Source organism: Ochotona princeps, chromosome 2 (genome assembly GCF_030435755.1).
Source record: "Ochotona princeps isolate mOchPri1 chromosome 2, mOchPri1.hap1, whole genome shotgun sequence".
NCBI classification, from domain to species: domain Eukaryota; kingdom Metazoa; phylum Chordata; class Mammalia; order Lagomorpha; family Ochotonidae; genus Ochotona; species Ochotona princeps.
This window is the reverse complement of record NC_080833.1, coordinates 69,649,237-69,669,818: the sequence shown is the minus strand read 5'-3', so window position 1 is coordinate 69,669,818 and position 20,582 is coordinate 69,649,237.

Genomic DNA, 20,582 nt, shown 5'->3' with positions numbered 1-20,582 from the left:
ATTCTGCCTGGATTGTATGGATATGCCTTACATTAGAGGCAATTCCTGAAAATACAACTGAACTAGAACTTGCCAGTACATGACAAGGCCTAAGAATATTATTCAGGAATATGTAAAAATGTGTTTGAAGGCTTTCTATTGCCATATCTCAGTTATCATTGATTAGGCATGGCTTCATAGGTAGGTAAATAGAACTGAATTAAAAGGCTATGTACCCAATACTAGTAAATGGATCTAGGGTTTGTCTTTACAAGAGTGGTGTGAGAGCTAGGATGCTACATGATCTACTCTGTGGTGGCCCTTAACTAAACCTGTCTTCTTAATACTGGCATGAGACACAGGAGTGTGCAGTCATTAAACTGCAAAAGCTGTCTCATCACTTATCGCATCAAAGTAAAGGGACTGCTAAAATGCAGGTTATGAAGGATTGGTTCTATGTTTTGTCCCATTGAGTTTTGCTCAATTAGAACTCTGAAGCTATTTTCATAATGACAAAATTAACAACATTGCCTAAACTAACTGCCAAAGTACTTCAACAAATTCATGGAAAAGTTAAAAGATAAATTTTGGTGCATACAATTTTTGAAACCATGGATGGCATTTTTTTGTAATATGAATTTTGTATTAACTTTTGAGACCCCTTTGTATACTTGCCATATAGCATCATAGATATAGTTTGATCTTTTATCCTCCCTGACTTTACATTCAGAGAAGATTTGAAAGAATAAAGCACAGACGCACATATAAAGACAAATCTTGAGGTTCCTAAAGTTCAAAAAGTATTTATCTTCATGAATATATAAAAGCATCAGCATGATCTAAATTATCGTATTGTAGAATGCCTAACTATACAAGTTCTCAAGAGAAAGTGGTCAGATGTTGATTTTCATAATAAATAACTTAAAGGTTTTGTCATATGAGATAGGATATTCCCCTCCATGAATTACTATGGAGTATAAACAAATAATCCCAAATTCCACCTTGATTTTAAATACTAAGTGTAATTATTCTATAAATTACCATTCAATAAATGATATTTATAATTTATATTGCATTCACATTAGTGGAAATGAAAAGAGAAATATCTGTGATCCAGAGTGTTTTTCAGGTATGTGACTGAATGCTAAGTCTCCTCTTTACAACACTTTATATAGATCCACTTGACTATATTAAACCTACCAGCCATATGTAAGCTGACAACTTTGATTAAGGTATTTTCAGTTTGAACTTGACTTAATCTTTAGTTCAAGTGGAAAATCTGGTAGTAAGGCTTTCTCTCCTCTGCAGCTCTGTCAAACACTGTGATCCATGAAGACAGAAAGGGGAGCTAAGCCAAGGAAATACACCATAAGTAAAAACTTTGTGGAATTAAACCCAGAAACAGCCATGAAAGAACTGCAGGGGAAAAACATGCAATCAAAACTGCAAAGTCAAATGATCCCCACATCCTGGATTGACTGAACTTTGGAGTGAAATAATTTCCACAAATTAAAATTCTTAAGGATAATGAGTTACAAATAACACACCCATCAATCTTGATTTTGAATGATATTCTAGGGTAAACATTTGAATTCTAATGCATTTGGGACTGTTATTCAAGTTCTCCACTAGAGACAAGGTTTAAAATTAATCAGCAATGGGTTTTCTGGGTACTATGTGCCATATTAGTCTAATCAGCTGCTAACCCTGCAGGGGCAAGGCCTGGAATTAGAGTTGTCAAGATGAAGTAAATCACAAGCAGTAATGATAAATTTTTCCTTTTTTTCTCAAAAGAAAACATAGATCTTTAGAAAGTAATTTTTCTTTTCCAAACACGACTCTGGGTCTATAATCTAATATAGTGAGGGAGATCCATTGATTGTGCTTTAAAGATCTGGAGCAGTCCATGAAGCAGGCACAGAATGGAACAGAAATAGTTTTTGCAGATGCCTGATATTCGTTCATTCTCCACTGAATCACAAATGGCAGTGTTTTCCATTGTGTGGGATATCTCCCCACATACATCTGTAAGGAATTGTGCAATATGTTTAGAAAACGAATACTCCTTGGGATTTTGTTTTTAGGATGCAGGAGATTTTTGATTTCTTAACTCTTTATTATCCTAATCTAACATAGGCTAAGTGGCCTTCTGAATAAACTATTTTCTTAACATAAAGTCATGGCTAATGAAGAACACATGTAAAACTTCAAATTTTTTCAAACCAATGTAAATTGTCATGCATGCAGAAAGACTGAACATCATCAAACACTTTTTCTTTCTCTGTCTCTCTCTTTTCTTGGGCAAGTTAAAAAACAAAGCACACTCAACTTACACAGCTAGATCACTGTTGTCTTTCCAGGCTAGCATGGGTTTCATCAGCCTAACACCCTGAAGGCAAAATTCTAACGACCTATGAATCATAACAAGATGGAATTCATAGTCATAGGAGAGCCATTTAACTCAATTCCTAACATAAGTTACTCATGAAGAAAACATGTAATTGAATTGCTTTTGCATTCAAACTATAAGATGGCTTTATTTAAAAAATAGAAAGGAAAGGCAGAATAAGAGAGTAAGTAAAACAACCAAACATTTTAAAAACAGGAAGTCCATTCTATCTTACCAAGGTGAAAAACTGACTTAACACAGCAGAAGAATATTTCAGTTCGGGTATGTCACTCCATCAGCAGAAACAGATATAAAAAGTGGCTCATTAGCACCACCATAAGATTTTTTTTTTACCCAAACACTATTGTGATTCTTGGATGTTAGGTCAGTACATTTGTGGGTGGATGGCCTCAATGCTTGGTATTCTTATCATTTGAAATTACCATTTCCTATGATTGCAAAATCCAAGTATATAAATGCAAAATACTTACAATGTTTTTGCATTTTGATTTGCATTTATTTCTCAGATTAGTGTGTCAAGAAGTCTATCGAGGAAAGACTAATGAACGAGAGTTAAAGGTCCCAGTTGTAGACTCTAAACGTGTCTAACTTATAACTAGACTAATAGTCTTTACACAGGGTAGTCCTCTGGAAAAATGTGCCATGAGACGTACAAGCACAAATGATAACTGGACAGAAGTATTCGCTGAGGTAATAAAGTTTGCAACATTTGATTGTGCCACATGCCAGTGGGAAAACCTAGTTTCTATGATAAAATGAAATCGTGATTTAGTATGGAGGCCAGACACTTAAGCCTCAGAGTAAAGTGAAGTTCAATCAGAGAAATATGCAAGCACTTTAAGTAAGAACATAAATGAAATAGCTGGTGGGTTCCTATCATAAGAAAATATACAGAAATGGAAAAAATAGCTGTCTAATTCAAATGGTTTATTAAAATATTACAATGTACCACCTAAAATGTACAAGCACTGCATAGTTATTAACTTTTTAAAAATTACACATATTTTTAAGAAATAGAGCATAATTTAAAACATATCATGATCAGGGAAGTAAGATAGATAAGTCTACATACTTGTAATTTAATTTATAGAAAATTCTAGAAGAGCTAATTAATCTGATGTTTAAAAGCAGATTAGTGGGTGTAGGAGAAAGCAATTGGTAAGGAACACACGGAAATAATTCAGCATGAATTATTCATGTGTCAAAACTTATCAATTGGGGCCAGCACATTGAGGTAGCATGCTAATTTTCCATCTGCAGTACTGGTATCCCATGAAGGTCAGTTCAGATTCTGGCTGCTCCACTTCCTGATTCAGCTCCCTACTGATGTTTGGGAAAGCAGAGAAGGATGGCTCAGATCCTTGAGCCTTGCAGGTGCACGGGAGACTTGGAAGAAGTTCCTGGCTCTTTGGCTTCAGATTAGCTCGGATGCTCAGATCTGGTCGTTACATATATTTCGGGAGTGAATCAAAAGATGCAAAATCTCTTTCTCTTTCTCTCATTCTCTCTTTTCTCTCTTTCTGTCTGTGTGTATCTCTCTCTCTCTCTCTAAATATATATATACATATATATATAAATATATATGTAAAAAAGTTTGACATTCAAGCTAAATAAATAAACCATAAAACAACCCTATCAATTGTATCTTAAATATGCTGAGGTTACTGTGTATCAGATATATTTTATTATATCTAATTCAAAGGGGGAACAATTTCTAAAAAAAATTAAAAACACTGCTTAGAAATTTGTTTTTTTAAGATATTTTCATTTATTTATGTATGTTTTTGAAAGGTAGAGTGACAGGAAGCAAGATAGAGAACTCTTCCATCCTCTGGTTTCCTTCACAAATGTTCGTAATAGTCAGGACTGGGCCAGAGCAGAGACAGCTTGGAGCCAGGAGCCAGGAGGCAGGAGCTACATTTGGGTCCCCCTTGAAGGTGACAGAATCTATATACTTGAGCTGCCTCCTAAACACATCACCAAAATGCTGGATCAGAAGCAGAGGTCAGAACAAATCTTGGCACTAAGATACAGAATGTGAATATACCAAACACAGGTTGAGCCTACTGTGCCAAAGCAACAATCCTTGGAAGCATTTTTACAAACTAGATCAGATATTAGACAAGTCCTTATCTAATAAATATTTGCTTGCTTGAGGCCAATTTATACATCGTTGCTCTCTTATCAAAGGCAATAATAAAACAGCAAGAATATGGTCAGAGGGACGATGAATAATTTCCTACTTAGTTTTTCATTCAATTGTGTTATTTAATAAATGAATCATTGCTGTGAAATTGTGGGATTAGAAACAGAGTTTGAAGTCTAAAAGAATCAGCAAAAATTTAAAATAGTGTCTATATTAGGTACATGGGTGATCAGATGAATACTCTCCTCATATAAAAGTATCATGTTTTACAAAATGAATACAAATCCCTTAGCTAACAGAGAAAGTATAATCATGAAAATTCAATTAGTTTAAGTAATATCATTCTGCAAATATTTATTGCATATTTATTATATCCCATGCAAAATATTGGATAATAGATGCTGCATAAAAACATGTCAGTATTCTTTGTTTTTAGATTATTATTATAACAGGAATATATAAACTGATACTAAATAATCAAGTAAATAATGCAACTGGCATCAAGGACTGGCAGGGGGAACGGTTTTATGGGAGATTATGGTAAATATGTCTGTTTTAGTCTCAAATATCAGAAAAATGTTTTCCTTTGAAATGGTATTTGGCCAGAGATAAATGCTATATACATATTAATTGTGCTAAATGCATCTATATTGCGAGAAGAGAATTGCGTGAGAGAGGATTATGAACCATATGATACATTAATATTTAGTATTTAACTCTTTGTAGTAGATTGATAGTCTCAATGCCCCAAATTTATCATACCTCTATAAATCCACACCTATTAGTTTCTAACTTTCAAAAAAGACTGCGTTGACTATGGGACTTGCTTTGACTAGCAGATCAGTAGTAAACTAGACCCAAGCAGAGACTTGAAAAAGAACATTCACATTCCTGCTTCCCTTTTCTTCAACTAAGAAATAGTCCTGGGGGTAAGCAGAAGCAGCATGGTGATGTAGCAAGCTGATCCTCAGCTCTCAGTTTCATCATCCTATATGGGTGGTGGCTCTAGTGTCAACCTCTCCACCTCCAGTGCAGCGCCCTTCCTAGGGCCTCAGAAGGCAACAGAGAATGGCCCCTGCAACTATGTGGGACACTTGGAGAAAACTCTGGCTCCCAGCTTCTAACCAGCTCAACTATAGCCTCTCTGGGTATTTGGGAACTAAAGCAGCAGATGGCATATCTCTCTTTATTCTTCACCACAATAACTCAAGTTAAGAGAGACAGAGAGAGAAAGACAGAAAGAGAGAGAGAGAGAGAGAGAGAGAGAGAGTCCTGAAATAGCCTTCCGGAGCAGGAAACAGGGAACAGGGAGCAGAGCAGTGGTTTCTACCAAGGCCCACCTGGTTACTGGACTGTCAAGCAGACACCCTGGAAGAATCCAGACAAGACCAATAAAGTAATGCCATGGGTTTGTAACCAATGAAAAACTGAGTTGAGCATACCATGTTATGTCAGCAGAACTCCTCAGATGTATCACAGAGAATCACCCAGTTAATCTGTGTATTTGTGAACTAAATAAATATTTAATATTTTAAGCTGCTATGATTTGTGGTTACATAGTTAGGGTGGCATCAATGAATCCATAGATTAGATAAATGATACAGTGGTACACGCAAAAGATGCATTGTATGTTGGTATATGATACAAATAATGTAGAATGGTATTCTACAACTGTAATAAGAATCAATGACAGTTTGGACTGACTGCTGGGGCAGATAGAGACAAATTTAGCTTTAAATCTTCAGAATACAATGTCTTTTAAAGCAAATAGTAATATGAAGAGACTTCTACTTATGAAGGAAAGTAAATTGTCCATACTTTGAAGAATATAAGATATGAGAATGGGAGTAGAACCAGAATAATAGAACAATAGAAGCAAAACCAAAACACAAACAAGCAAAAAAGAATTAAATACCAAGGAAGTGTCTCTCCACAACACCATATCTTATAAACCAAATCCATTCTGAGGACTACATTCAAGAACAGGATTTAATTCTTAAAAATGTGTTCTTTCTAAATGCTAGTTGCTAACTTTAATGTCCTTTTGACAGCTGAACCCCAATTTGTTGATGACTTGGGAGCAGACTAAAATTTTCAGATTAAATTCCTTTTTCCTTTTAAATTCTTGATTTCCTTTTACATTCACTTGTCTTATGTATAAGAAATTTTTAAGCTAAATAATTCATATACTCTGGAGTCAATTTTTTAAGACTTAGTCTCTTTTCTGAAAGAGTTATAGGGGCAGAGGAGTAGACATAGATGGTGATATCTTTCATCTGCTGGTTCATCCCTCTCGTAGCCACAACAATGAATCCAGAAGCCAAAAGCTTGCTTTGGTTCTCCCTTATTGGTGCAAGTGCACTTAGGTCTTCTGCTACTTTTTGCAGAACATTAGCAGGCAGCTAGATTGGAAGGGGCAGAGCCAGCACATTTACCAGCACACACACAGTCATCCAGATTCTAGTGTTTCAGGGCCTGGGGTGGCAGCATAACAGCTATGCCCTTGCCTAGTCCAGCTAATTCCACACACTGGGATCTTATTTTTTTAAAGATTTATTTTTTATTTTCATTACAAGTCAGATATACAGAGAGGAGGAGAGACAGAGAGGAAGATCTTCTGTCCGAAGATTCACTCCCCAAGTGACCGCAAAGGCCAGTGCTATGCCGATCTGAAGCCAGGATCTAGGAACTTCTTCTAGGTCTCCCACACAGGTGAAGGGTCCCAAGGCTTTGGGCCATCCTTAACTGCTTTCCCAGGCCACAAGCAGGGAGCTGGATGGGAAGTTTACCTGCCAGGATTAGAACCAGCGCCCATATGGGATCCCGGCGGGTTCAAGGCAAGGACTTTAGCCACTAGGCCACGGCACCGGGTCCGACACTGGAATCTTATATGGGTTCAAATTTATGTCCTGGATGTTTCACTTCCCATCCAGTTCCCTGCCTGTAGTCTGGGAAAGCAGTAGAAGACAGCTCAAAGCCTTGGGATCCAGGACCTGCATGGGAGACCAGGAAGAAGCTCCTGACTCCTGGCTTCAGATTGGCTCAGCTCTGGCCATTGAGGCCACTTGGGGAGTGAATCAGCAGATGGAAGATCCTTCTTTCTGTCTTTTCTTCTCCTTGTAAATCTGACTTTCCAATAAAAATAAATAAATGCCAAAAAAAATGCATGTTTCAACCTCACTGTTTTTACCAGTCTTCTTGTATTCTTCACATGTGGATCCAGGCTTTTATGTGTTACATTGCTCTACTACTTTTTCAAAGGATTTGATTATTTTGGTAGGTGTAGGGCTCAAGTACCTTGCCCAGCCTTTGCTGCTCTTCCAAGCCATTGGCAGGGAGCTGGCTCAGGAGTACAGTGGCTAGGTCCTGACCCAGCACCCATGTGGAATGTTGGGGCTCAGGAGGCAGGATTAGTATGATGCATCACAACACCAGTCCCTCCAGTAGTTTTAGACTTGTTCTAACCTTACAAATCGATCAGCCAGATAACAAAACATTTCTGCTGTCTGTGCTGTGATTGTTGATTCTTTTTCAGGCCTAGCATTGATTGTCGTATCAAAGTTAAATTAAATCACTCTGTGCAAATACATGCAGCCATTTTTGTAGTGATAGTAGTGATTAAACTATGTTAGATTTAAAAATTCACTTTGATGATACTACTTTCACCAGGCATATATTAACCATGCTGAGTTCAAAAGTGTAGGAAGGATGATTGAAAGGGATATGTTTTGATGAAGTCTGCACCAGTAGATTACTAAAATATCCTTCTCTTCACCTGTAATTTGGTTTCATTCAAACAAGCCTGTGTTCAGAAGTCTTAGGAAACTTGATTAGAAAGTGAGCCTCTTCCATACTTTTTCACTAACTTATCTTATAACTGAAATCGGGCCTTAATGGAGTTTCATTATTCTTTCACTTATTTATGTTTAAAGTGATTGTAGTGGTACTTTTAATAGCAGCTTGTAGTCAGATACTAAGTGAATAAATAATAATAATCCTTTAAAGAATGTTGCTATAAATGCAGATGGTGTAAAATCCCATTTGCCCTTCATGCCCCAAGGTAGGAAGCTTATTTAACTAACATGCTATTAGGGGAAAAAGGCTATATAAATGAATCCATTTATCCAAGTGTTCTATCCAATATAAACACAATTCCAGGTGTAGTTTTGTTTATACTTTTGGTCTAGCAAGCCAAAGAGGCATTTTTTTATTTATTTTAAGTATAGATTTCTAGGTATAGGTAACAGATACTTGGTATTTCAAAGAACTGCTTAGTCAAGTCTGGAATGCATACATTAATCAAGGGAATGATTTCAGTGAAAGAGAACTGAAGATTAAAGGCAGAAATATCTGATAAAATAGGATCCACAAGCAGGTGGGGGATGCCAACCCATAGCAACACTGAGGAAGCAAGAGTGTGAGAGTTGGATCAAACCTTAGCACATGTATTGGAGGCAAATGTTAATAAAATATGAATAATAAGTGGAGGAGAGAATAATGTCTTATTGCAATTCAAAGAATATTCTAGCTAGAGTGAAAGAAAATGTAGGGGATTGCATTAAACACTTTTCTGTGAAACAGGAAGAAGGGGCTTTTCTGCTGTGTGTAAGAGGGTACAAATGCCAGAAGAGTGCTACTAAGAAAGTAGCAAATGTTTATCAATAGGTTCAAGCTAAAAAAGCTACTTTTATAATAAGCCCATTGTGTTAAATGAGTTTAAAATGTATTATTTTCTGAGACTCTGTATCCCCATTATTATTGAGATTTGCCTGTTTTATATTTAGATATTCAAATAATATTGTTTTTCTATGCCTATGCATTTTTAGGATCCTGACATGCAAAATAGCTGGGATTGTTTGCATTAGAGTGCCATCCACACTATGAGGACCACATGATGTGGGGAATAGGTTGCCCAGCTCCAGATGTCTCACATGAAAGGGCCATTGACCAACTAAAAACATCTACAGTAAATTAGCAGTCTGTTGAGGGCTCTAGCAGTGTCATTTGAGAAACAGTTTAGGAAAAGGAAGTTCTTTCCAGAAAATCAAAGACTTGGGAGGACTCATAGGTCATCTGCTCCAACTGCTTGATCTCAGAGTGTCAGGCTCCTCCAGCAGATGTACAGAGGAGTGTTCACTCTCATTACAGAGCCCCGTCCTTTCTGTGTAGCTCTTTGATACTTCTCTTTCCAAGAACAAAAGATCTGTATTTAAGACAGAGGGAGGAATCTAACTCTCTCTTTCTGTCTGTAGATCTGTAATGCTTAGATTTAAATTTAGCCATATAACAAGTATCACTCTGTTCTTGAGAACACAGAATGTTTTTTGCCTAGTGTTCAAGATCCTAGATTTACCCACAAAACATGTTTGCTTCCTTTCACAGTACAGGCAAGCCCCTCACTCCATCCTGTGTGTACAGTATTAGATTGTGTTTACTCGGTCTCAGTGGCTGGTTTGGATTTCAGTTGATAAGTAGCATTAAACTACCCCAAACTTTAGTGGTTTGAAGGAAACACCTTTCTTTTCTTTTTTTTTTTTTTCCCTCAGTATTTCTGTGGATCAGGAATTCAGCCATGATTCAAGATTGGATGAATTTTGGCTTCAGCTGGCTTCATTAGAGGTCATTCTTTTAATAAGCATCTTTCAATATTAGAACAAAAAGTGCATTCTTTATAATGGTTTATTGAATTATACTTTATGTATGTATCTTTCTACTTAATTAGTCCCCTGTTGATGGGCATTTAGATTGTTTATAATTTTTCACTATTGCCAGCAGTGCTATAATTAATGTCCTTTTCAGACTCATTTGAGTCTCTGTTGGATCGTTTTTAGGGGGAATTTCTGCTAAAAATGCAAGTTCAGAAAAACATTGGTATGCAAGAATAAACCACCAATAAGAGGTCAGCCAGTGCAAATTGAGAGGCCACTTTTCCATCTTCATTCAGTTTCCATTCTTATAGTGCAATATATCACTGATATTTAATTCTGCATTTCATTAATGAGATTGATTGCATTTTGTATGTTTTGTGCTTATTTATACTTCATCTTCCCTGATCTGTCTTTTCACATAACTTTCCATTTTATTGAAATACTTATTAGTATTGTGTGTTACAGACAGTAGGACATAATAAAGATATTAAATTCCCACAAATAACTTATTCTTACCTTGTTAATTCCTTTCCCCCCATTCAAAAGTATTATTAATTGTATAGAGTAAAGCTTGGTTTTGTCTTTTTTATGATTTCTGGGTTTAAATTTTAAGGTACTCAATATTATAAAACATTTTTCCATTTTAGTGCATTTTAGCATTTTTATAGTTTCAAACCTTTTCAGAGATTTACTTGCTTTTAATTTGAAAGGGTGACTGATGGAAAGGAAGAACACAGATTAAGGTACAAAGAAAGAAAGAGACAGATATTTAGATAGCAAAAGGAGATGGTCCAAATGTTGGTTCATTTCCCAAATGTTGCAGGCAACAGCCAGAGCTGGGACAGACTGAATCCAAGAGGCTAGAACTACATCCAGCTTTTCACAAGAGTGGCAGGAGCCCAGGTTTTGGCCCATCATACTACTTATCAGATCCCTTAGCAGGAGCCTAAATCAGAATTGAAGGAGCCAGGCCTTGAATCAGAACTCTGACAGAGGATGTGAGTGCACCAAGTATTGTAACACAGTACCTGACCCAATTACGCTTTCTGTGTTTCTATAAGCATTCCATCAGTGTGGAATTTATTTTATCTATTATCTGACAGATCTTTTTCTATCAAGTAATGGTTAATAAACAGATCATTTATTAACCATTCTCTTTCAAATAATTAAGAAAATTAACTGTGTGTGTTTTTAAGAGACAGAGACAGAAATACAGCACTTTCATCTGCTGAGTCAGTCCTCAGATGTTCACGACGGTCAAAGCTGAGTAGGGGCCAGAGCCAGTGAGGCAACCCAAGTCTCCCATAAGAGCAGCAGGATGCATTTGTCTGAGCCATCACTACTCCTTCCTGGAGTCTTGCCTGGCAGGAAGCTGCTATCGGGAGCTGCAGGCAAGGCTGAACCCAGACACCCTGCCATGAAACATAGGCATCATAAATGCTGGCTGTGCGTACTCCTCAGTTCACTATATCTACATTCTATATTATGCTACAAATGTCAGTTTCTTCTCTTTCCTAGTTTAAAATCTGTTTTCATATCTGAGCAAAATCCTTCTACGACTCAAAATTTCTGTGCATTCTTGCAAATGCATCATTAGAAATGACATTTAGGAAAAATATTTATAGATGTGTCACATAATGTTGTATAGCTTTTTATTGAGCTCATTTTACTAAATTGGAGAAAATCAGATTTTTATATTTCATCTCCTCAATAAAAGCCATGCTATGACTGTTTAATTTTACATTTATGTAAATTTCCTTTTGGCCTTAAGGAGTTTTTATGTGGTATATATATTTTTAATTATTTGCTTTCATGTGAAGGGCAGATTTACAAAGAGGAGAGACACACACACAGAAGACTTCTATTCACTGGTTCATTCCCTAAATAACCTCAATAGCCATGATTGAGTCAATTTGAAGCCAGGAGCCAGGAGTTTCATCTGGATCTCCCACATGGGTGCAGGGGCCCAGTGACATGAGCCATTTTCAGCTGTCTTGCAAGTTCATAAGCAGAAAGCTGAATCGGTAGTAGAGCAATAGGGACTATAATAGGCATCCTTATTGGCACTGCAAGTGGGGGATTAGCCTATTGAGCCATTGCTCAATAGATTGCTCACCTCCATTTAGATTTATATAGTTATTTTTTATTCTGTAATAAAATAATCTTATGTATTATTCTTACATTTTCTCATTTGCTATTTTCATTAAATAGGAAAGCCATCCTTTTTCTACATTGTCAGACTTTTAATATATTTCTTTGTTAATCAGATATTGGACTACTTTAATGACAGCTAATTAATCATTCAACTCACAGTTGATAAACTTTTCTAGATAAACGTATTATATTTGTTCCAGTAATGATCATTTAGGCTTTTCCCTTATCTTAGGAATATTTATTTAGTGTTTCCATGTTTTATTGCATTGACTACATTATTGTGGGTATTGTAAAATAATTGGAATATAATTTGATATTTCTAAGATACTTTTTTAATAACTAAATTATATAACAGGTATCTATCGGTCACTGTGATGGTTACTATAGTATGGATTGGAAATGAAGAATACCCAGCTTTTTCTTAAATGAAACTAGTACTTCTCACGTACAAAATACTTGGCAATGTTTTAGGAAATCATTATACTTGGAAAGAGAAATGATTTCTCTGGCAAAGTAAGTGGTTGCTGTCTGAGATTTGGAGATTGTTCTGTTTTTGCATGTTTTGATTTTAATTGTTCTTTGCTTTTTATTCTTGGATAAAAAAGAAATGTTTTAAGGGAAAGAACTAGTAGGGAAGGAAAAAAGAAAACTGGGTTCTATGAAGAAGCCACAGTTGGTCACCACTGAATGAAAGTCGAAAACACATGTACCTTGAAGGAAAAATCATATTTTCATGTTTTCTTCTTTGTCTTCAAAAATTGGCACCTTGGAATGCTACTAAAATTGTCAAACATATGAATGATGAATCAGTGCAATGAGATGGACGAGGTGCCCATCTCTGACGTGAAGGGCACGTGCACACACCTCCAGCACTACCTGCAGCATAACAGTGCTCTGAGTGTTAGTGAAGGCCTTCAGTACCAGTCTCCTGGAGGTCTGCATTGTGCAGGGCTATGACTAGTGGCAAGAGACAGGGCCTGTGATCTGCCTGGCCTTCTCCTAGGAAGTTTTCTCCTCGCAAGCCTTCTTTTTTTTTTTTTTTGTTCTGCTTCAAAACTTCAGATTTTTTTAAAAAGAATTTATTACTATATTGTATTCTCAGGGTCAAAGAAAATGCATGACTATTACTACAACACAATTCTCATGTTAATGTGTTGTTAACACACACACACACAAAAACCCAGACACAATACAACTCACAGATACAGAAAATGGGAGGGAAAGAAAGCATGCTGGTTGATGACAAGTTGAAATTTCACATTATTCATTATTGGTTCCAAGTTGCTTATATTTGTAATAATACCTCATTCAAATGGATACCAGCTGCAGCTACCGTGTGAATATATCAATAATATATTTTTTTCTGAGGCAAAATTGTAGAGTTGGCATAAAAAATTATAAGAAAATCTACTCTCTGTCACAGTCACCTACATTTCATAGCACAGTTCCAAGTCTCGATGACTCAGTAATGCCCCACATGCACACTTTTTGACTTAGAAAGTTAGGAGCAAGAAAAAACCTGAGGATTCCATTTGAGCTTTTAGAGTACTCATTTCAAATGTCACAGCATTATAATTTTACATAAGGCAGTGCTGAAACATCAAAACTATTAGTTACTACAGAAATCCGAAAAATGAATACAAACACTTGTGACAACAAAAACTCTGGAAGCATAGTTCCTATGCTCTGATTTGCTCATAGCAGTGGGCCACTTGCATGCTTTTCACATGGTGCATCAGCACCCGAGACTACTATGGAAATATGTAGTTTTTTAAATTATTATTTTAAAAAATTTTAATTTTCTTCATAATATTTTTACATAGTTGAGAGGGATGCATGTGTATGTGGGCCTCCAATTAGGGTAGGGAGCGTGAGGCATAGAGGAAGGTAGGCAGAACAAATGGTTCTTTTACTTGCTTGTTTTATCTTCTGTATCTACAGAGGAAACAGGGAAGGGGACTGTGGAGTGTTTCTTACTGTCAAACTACATTAGCACTCATGATGGAGGATGGTCTTTTAACAACCTCTTAAAGAACCCAAGGGTGGGGGTGGCAGGTGTGGAAGGTGCCCCAGCCGGGCAGAATCCAAGACTGGGGAATAGGGACAAAGCCACTGCCACAAGGCGGTGACTGAGTCCTTGGCTTTGGGAGGCCAGTGCACCAAATGGTGCCAGGTTCTGCCTGCTGGTCGCCCAGCGGTGAGCTCTGGGGTTTTTATGATATGAAATAGCTGCCTAAGGACACCATAAATAAGGCCAGCTTTAGTGTAGATGAGACATGAATTGCTGGTGATATCCAGTAACAGGGACATAAAAGTTTAGGGTAAGAGTGGGAATGAGACCTGAAGGTTTGAAGGAGAGCACACATAAGATGAATTTGAGCCAGATGGAAACACCAGCCAAATTAGGAATCCTGAGAAGGGCTGTTAGCATAGAATTCACTAACTGCCACACACCAGTCCACACCAAAGCTACGCATGGGGGCCTGTCTAGCTGGACACCATTACTTGACTGGGTGGTGGAACAGTGGATTGGTCACATTAGGCAGGGTCAAGACACTCACCAACACGCAAGAGAACTTGGTCCGGGGGTAAACTCTATGGGGGCAGTGTGGGCCTAACCCTGTGGAAATACAAGTCCTGCAGGTTGGCTCGTGGGCTGGGGTGGTGAGGGACTAAGCTAGAAGTGACCATGGCACCTGCCATCACTTATGTGTAAAGGAACCAATGGCATTCTGGGCAGGTCAAGGCAGCATCACCCGAAGGAGCATCCTAAAACAGGATGTGGAGTGAGCCGAGCTGCAACTGGAAGGGGGCTGACTGGGCAGGGCCAAACAAATTTCAACTCAAAATTAAAAGAATAGAAATCAGGATGGAGCACATGTCATTCCAATCCAGGCTCTTACAACAACTGGTCTACAGGAGGCAGGGATACTATGCCACAGCATTGAAAGCCAAGGCTGAGACAGGTGAGGGGAACACCTTTGGGCCTCATGTGAGCTAGATCAGAGAAGGGCCTGATTGGGCTAACTGTACCAAATGATGCAAGCAAAATTAGAGTGAGCAAGTGTTGGTAGGGCTTTGCCACATCATCAGAAGGCAGAGACTGGCACCGGGAGAAATTCTGTTAAGTTAAATGCCAGAACCACCTGGAGAGTGCACAATCCAGAAGTTGGAGTGGCCTAGTTGGGAGATAGTGGGCACCTCCCTCGTGGGTAACCACTCCCAAAGCAGAGGAAGAAAACCAGGACAGGGGCAGGGGTTGCTAAACAGAAAGGCACCTGCCAGTATGGGTGTGAGCTGGATAATAGGCTGGTTGGGTCGAACTAGGCTTCAATGCCCATTGATAAGTACCAGAGCTTAATGGGAGGTGGGACAGACTGAATAAGCCCCTGTGGTACATACTTGCAAGCATGTGACCTAAGGAAGGGATCAGGCCTGGTGGGGTTATGGGGAGTCACCCCGACTAGGCTGCAGCTCCCACTGGTTTGCATAGGACCGAGTATGAAGTGGGTAGGATCAAGCTGGACCACAATACCCATTGGTCCAAGTGGATGAAAGGGCTGGAATCAGAACCGAACCAGTGGAAACCAGTCAACTTAAGTAGGGCCACGACATTAACAAACACGCTAGAGAACCATATTCGGGGGAAGATTCTGTGGGGGAGGTGTGGGCCAAACCCTATGGAAATTCTAGCCCCACAGGTTACTTCAACAGATGGAGTGGTGGTGGACTAAGCTAGGTATGACTAGGGAGCATGCCATTGATCACAGATTGGAGAACGAAGGCAGTCTGGACTAGTTGGGGCAGTGGTGCTCGAGTGTGCATCCTGAGTTGGGTGTGGGGTGGGTCAGAATGTGATGTTCACCAGCTCATGTAAGGCCAAGAGGAGGGCCAGACCGCGCCTGGAACTGGCCTAAAACCCAGTGGCATGGATGAGAACTGGGTCTGGGAGGGGATCAGGGGTAGAAACTTGAGAAGCTCCCCTGGCGAGTCATAGCTCCCACTGGTGAACAGGTGGTCCGGACCTTGAGGTCGGACAGGCTGGGCAAAGTAGCACCAACAGCTTGTCAATGTATGAAAAGATGATGGAATGGGTGCACCGGGCAGTACTGAGCAAACCTTAGCCCACAAGTAAGATTGGAAACCAGGATGGAGCACAAGACATGCCCAACTAGATTTTTGCACCAACTGGTCTGCATGAGCCACGGATGCTGAGCCACAGTGTGTAAGGCAGGGGTTGCGACAGGTGAGGGGCTATGCCAAGCTGAGTCAGAGCAACCACTGGCATGTGTACAATCTATGGCTAGGAACAGGCCCAGTTGGGGGGCCTAAGGGACACCCTAGCTGGGTGGAGGTTCCCACCAAGGGGTACACAAGCTGGAATGGGGCTGCATTCTGGTCAGGATACAGTTGTAGTCTCCCTTGGCACAAGTGTGGACTGGGGCAAGACACACCAGGCCTGGCCAGACTGCAACACCGTCTGGTGTTCTGGAGGACCAGGGTAGATGTGGGATGGACTAAGCTAGGTCTTAGCCCCAACTGAGCCATATATGAGCAATATGTGGGTATGGACGAGCCATGGCTGGGCTGAAACATCCACCAGCAAGAACCAGAATGGGTTGAAGACCAGTGAGGAAAAGCCACTGTTCCTGTTAGGACAAGAGGTGAATTGAGTAGGGCTGGCTCCTGGACCCACTGGTATGCGCAACATCTGGTGCTTGGGGGTTCTGATGGAGGAGCCTGGGCAACTCCTATGGCAGGACACAGACCCTGCAGGTAAGCACAAGAAGCATGGAGGGAAACAGCCCAGAACAGGCCAAGGAAAGTGTCCCACTGGCATACATTTGGCATGGGTTGGGGGCAGATCAGGCTGAATCAGTTCACATCATTCACTGGCAAATCCAAATGCCTAAACAAGATGTGGGTCAAGCCTGGTTCGGTACGACAAAAGCAGTGCACAACACGGAATGCCAAGGTGAGGTTGCCTGTGCCAGATGTGACTGCAGCACCCAACCAGCACCCATGAGAATCAGGAAGGGAGGGGGCAGAGCCGGCAGGGGAATAAGGGGTGGTTCCCTTGCTGGACAGCTACTCCCACTGAAGAGCGTGAGCTGGGATGGGGGTAGACCAAACTAGGCAGGGCTACAGCACCTGTGCACCTCATGTGGACCAGATCAGGGAAAACCAGGCTGGGCTGATTATTCCTACTGGTGCAATCTACAATTAGAGTGGATGAGGGCTGTTTGATCTTAGTCACAGCATCAGCTGGCAGAAGCTGGCACTGGGGGTTAGTTCTGTCAAGTTAAACCACAGAACCACCTGGAGAGTGCATAATCTGGGAGTGGGAGTGGTCTGGGAGGGAAATAGTGGCTTTTTCCCTCTTGGGTTACCACCCCCCACGGGAAGGCACAAAAACTAGGACAGGGGCTGGGGTGGCTAGACAGACACCCAGCAACATCCATGAAGGCTGGATAGTTGAGCTGGTCAGATGGAACAAGGTTTTCATACCCATTGACATGTACGAGAGCAGAAGGGCATGTGGGACAGACTGGACTAGTCTGCCACACATACTGGCAAACCAGGGTAGGGGGTGGGCCTGGTGGGGGTTATTGTGGGTCACTCTGACTAGGCTGCAGCTCCCACTGGTTTATGTGAGGGCCGAGTATGGGTTGTGCAGAACCAGGCTGGACTGCAAACACCCATTGGTTCCAGTGGAAGTCGGGACTGAAAACAGAACCAACCCAGAAATTGCAACCACCAGTTGATCGGTGCGATGGTCTGTGCTGGGTCCTGTGCTTGCTATTACATACAAGAATATGGTCTGGGAACACTTCAGACAAAGTTTCTTTGGGGATCTTCACAATCAAGCTTTCGGACTCAGAACCCTAACCATCAAAAGACAGAAGACAGAACAAGTCAATCAACCACCTCTGCTATATGTTGGCAATGAAAATACTGGGCAAACAGAGACTCAATGATGGACTATGTCAATCAGTGGATTCTCCAATGACCTCTTCGTGCTGGGAGTGGTGAGAGTGGCAGCGATTCATAACTGGTGAAGTATCAAAACCACTTGAGCAAGACCCTCTGAGCATGCCCCACATCTGGGACCTGGGGTGGGTGGGAGACTGGGTGGGGCTTCTCCCTTAAAATCTCTTTCTACATCAGATATATTAAGGAAATAATAATTTAAAAAAAAGAACCCAAAGGTGGCTGGCGCGATAGCATCGTGGTTAAAGTCCTCTCTTTGCATGCGCCGGGATCCCATATGGTCGCTGATGGCCCTTTTTCCCATCCAACTCCCTGCTTGTGTACTGGGAAATCAGTCAACGACAGTCCATTGGGACTCTGCACCTACATGGGAGACCCAGAAGAGCTCCTGGCTCCTGGCTTCAGATTGGCTCAGCTCGAGCTGTTTTGATCATGGGGAGTGAACCACCGGAGGAAGATCTTTTTCTCTGTCTGTCCTCCTCTCTATATATCCGCCTTTCCAATCAAAATAAATAAATCTTAAAAAAAAAAAAAAAGAACCCAAGAGGGGAATAGTGTTTCAAGGGTATTACTTGAGCCATTTTGATAGCTCCGAGAAGTTGCTGGTTTCATTGCTCTAGGAGTTGAGAAAATCTTTCCAAGTTTCATTGATTCACAAAGTCCTCCTTAGTGCCTACACAGATGCAGGGACATGCTGCCAAACTTCTTCAGAACTTCCAATCTGTTCTGCTCTCCATCCTCTGAGGAGTCATTCGATGTCCCCTGTTGGCCCAAGTGGGCTGGTCATCATGTCCCCTTTGTGCCTCTGTGCATGCTCTCCACTACACAGGCATCAGCAACTGAGCAGGGCCAGTCCTGGTACACATGTATCCTGTCATTTTCCCTGTGGCTGGAGACTCAGTGCAGCCCTCTAGTTGGAGATTTTCCTAAGACATTTTGCCTGATGTAACTTCAGACCTGACTATTGTGTGCACCAGCCAGTTCAAGGTCAGATTCTGGTCTGTCACCTGCACCAACCAAAGCATATGCTGGTAGATACAGCTGCCTGTTCAGTTCCAGCCCAGCCCCATATCTCATGTGAACCGATGAATGCTGCATCCCAGTAGCCTAGGGAACCCACACTGTCCTGGTCCTCATGACTATCCAAGGTGACCCCCAGTAGTCCTCAGCAGACTGGCGACCAAATCTAGATTATGCAAGTGCCAGCCTATGCTTCAGCTTAGCCCAACCCAGCTCACATCCAATCTGGTTCTCATACACCCAATGAGTGCTATGACAGCTCACATTGACCTGTCCCCAGACCCAGCTCTCTCATACCAAAAGCTGCCACTGCCTTGTCCAGCTTGGCCTGCCCCTAGACCTGGTTCTCATGCTCACCAGTGATAGATATAACCTAGCAGGCCAGTACCCATAGTTTGCGTGCCAGCATGCAGCCAAACCAAGATCTTGTGCCTTCAAGGGGGTACTAAGGTCTAGCTTGACATGACTCACACTTAGTCCTAACACTCGTCAGCTAGTACTACAGCCTAGGCCAAAGGCATACTCTTAGACCTGGTTCCTGCACATGCCAATGAGTGCTGTAGCCCAGTCTGAGATGACCCATTCCTACTGCTGCATTTAGTAGCAGTTACTGCATCCTGGCTTAACCCAGCCCACACCCAGCTCAACTCTTGCCAGCTAGTAAAACAGCCTAGCTCAGCCTGGGCCACTGCCAGCCACAACCCCCATGTGAACTAATAGGTGTTGAAATACAGTCTAGCCCGGCCTGCATCTTGTCCTGGCTTTCACTCAGGCCAGTGTGTGCTGTTTAATTAACTTGCTCAACCCACCCACAGCTCACATGTATGTGCTTGGTGCTGGATCCCACACTGGTCTGGTCTGCTCCCAGTCCCAGTTTTCATGCTCATCAGCAGGAACTGTGTCTAGGAATAGAATTTTATGAGTTCTACTACCAGGCCTACGTCCAGTAATGGATCTCATGTGTGCCAACAAGTGCTGCTGCCCAGATTAACATGGCCAGCCATCAGTCCTGGCACTCAACAGAAAGTACTTTGGCCCAATTTGTTTGCATCTATTCTGGTCCTCACCTAGCCCAGCCTGCTCCACCCTTACCCCCAGATCTGGGTTTCGTGTGACCTGCTGGGTGCCATGGCCTAGCCTGCCCTGTCCCACACCCATTCTAGCTTTCATGAGCACCAGAAGGTGCAGGGGCCTAACCCAGATTGGCACACTCACAGCCCCATCTCTCAGATTC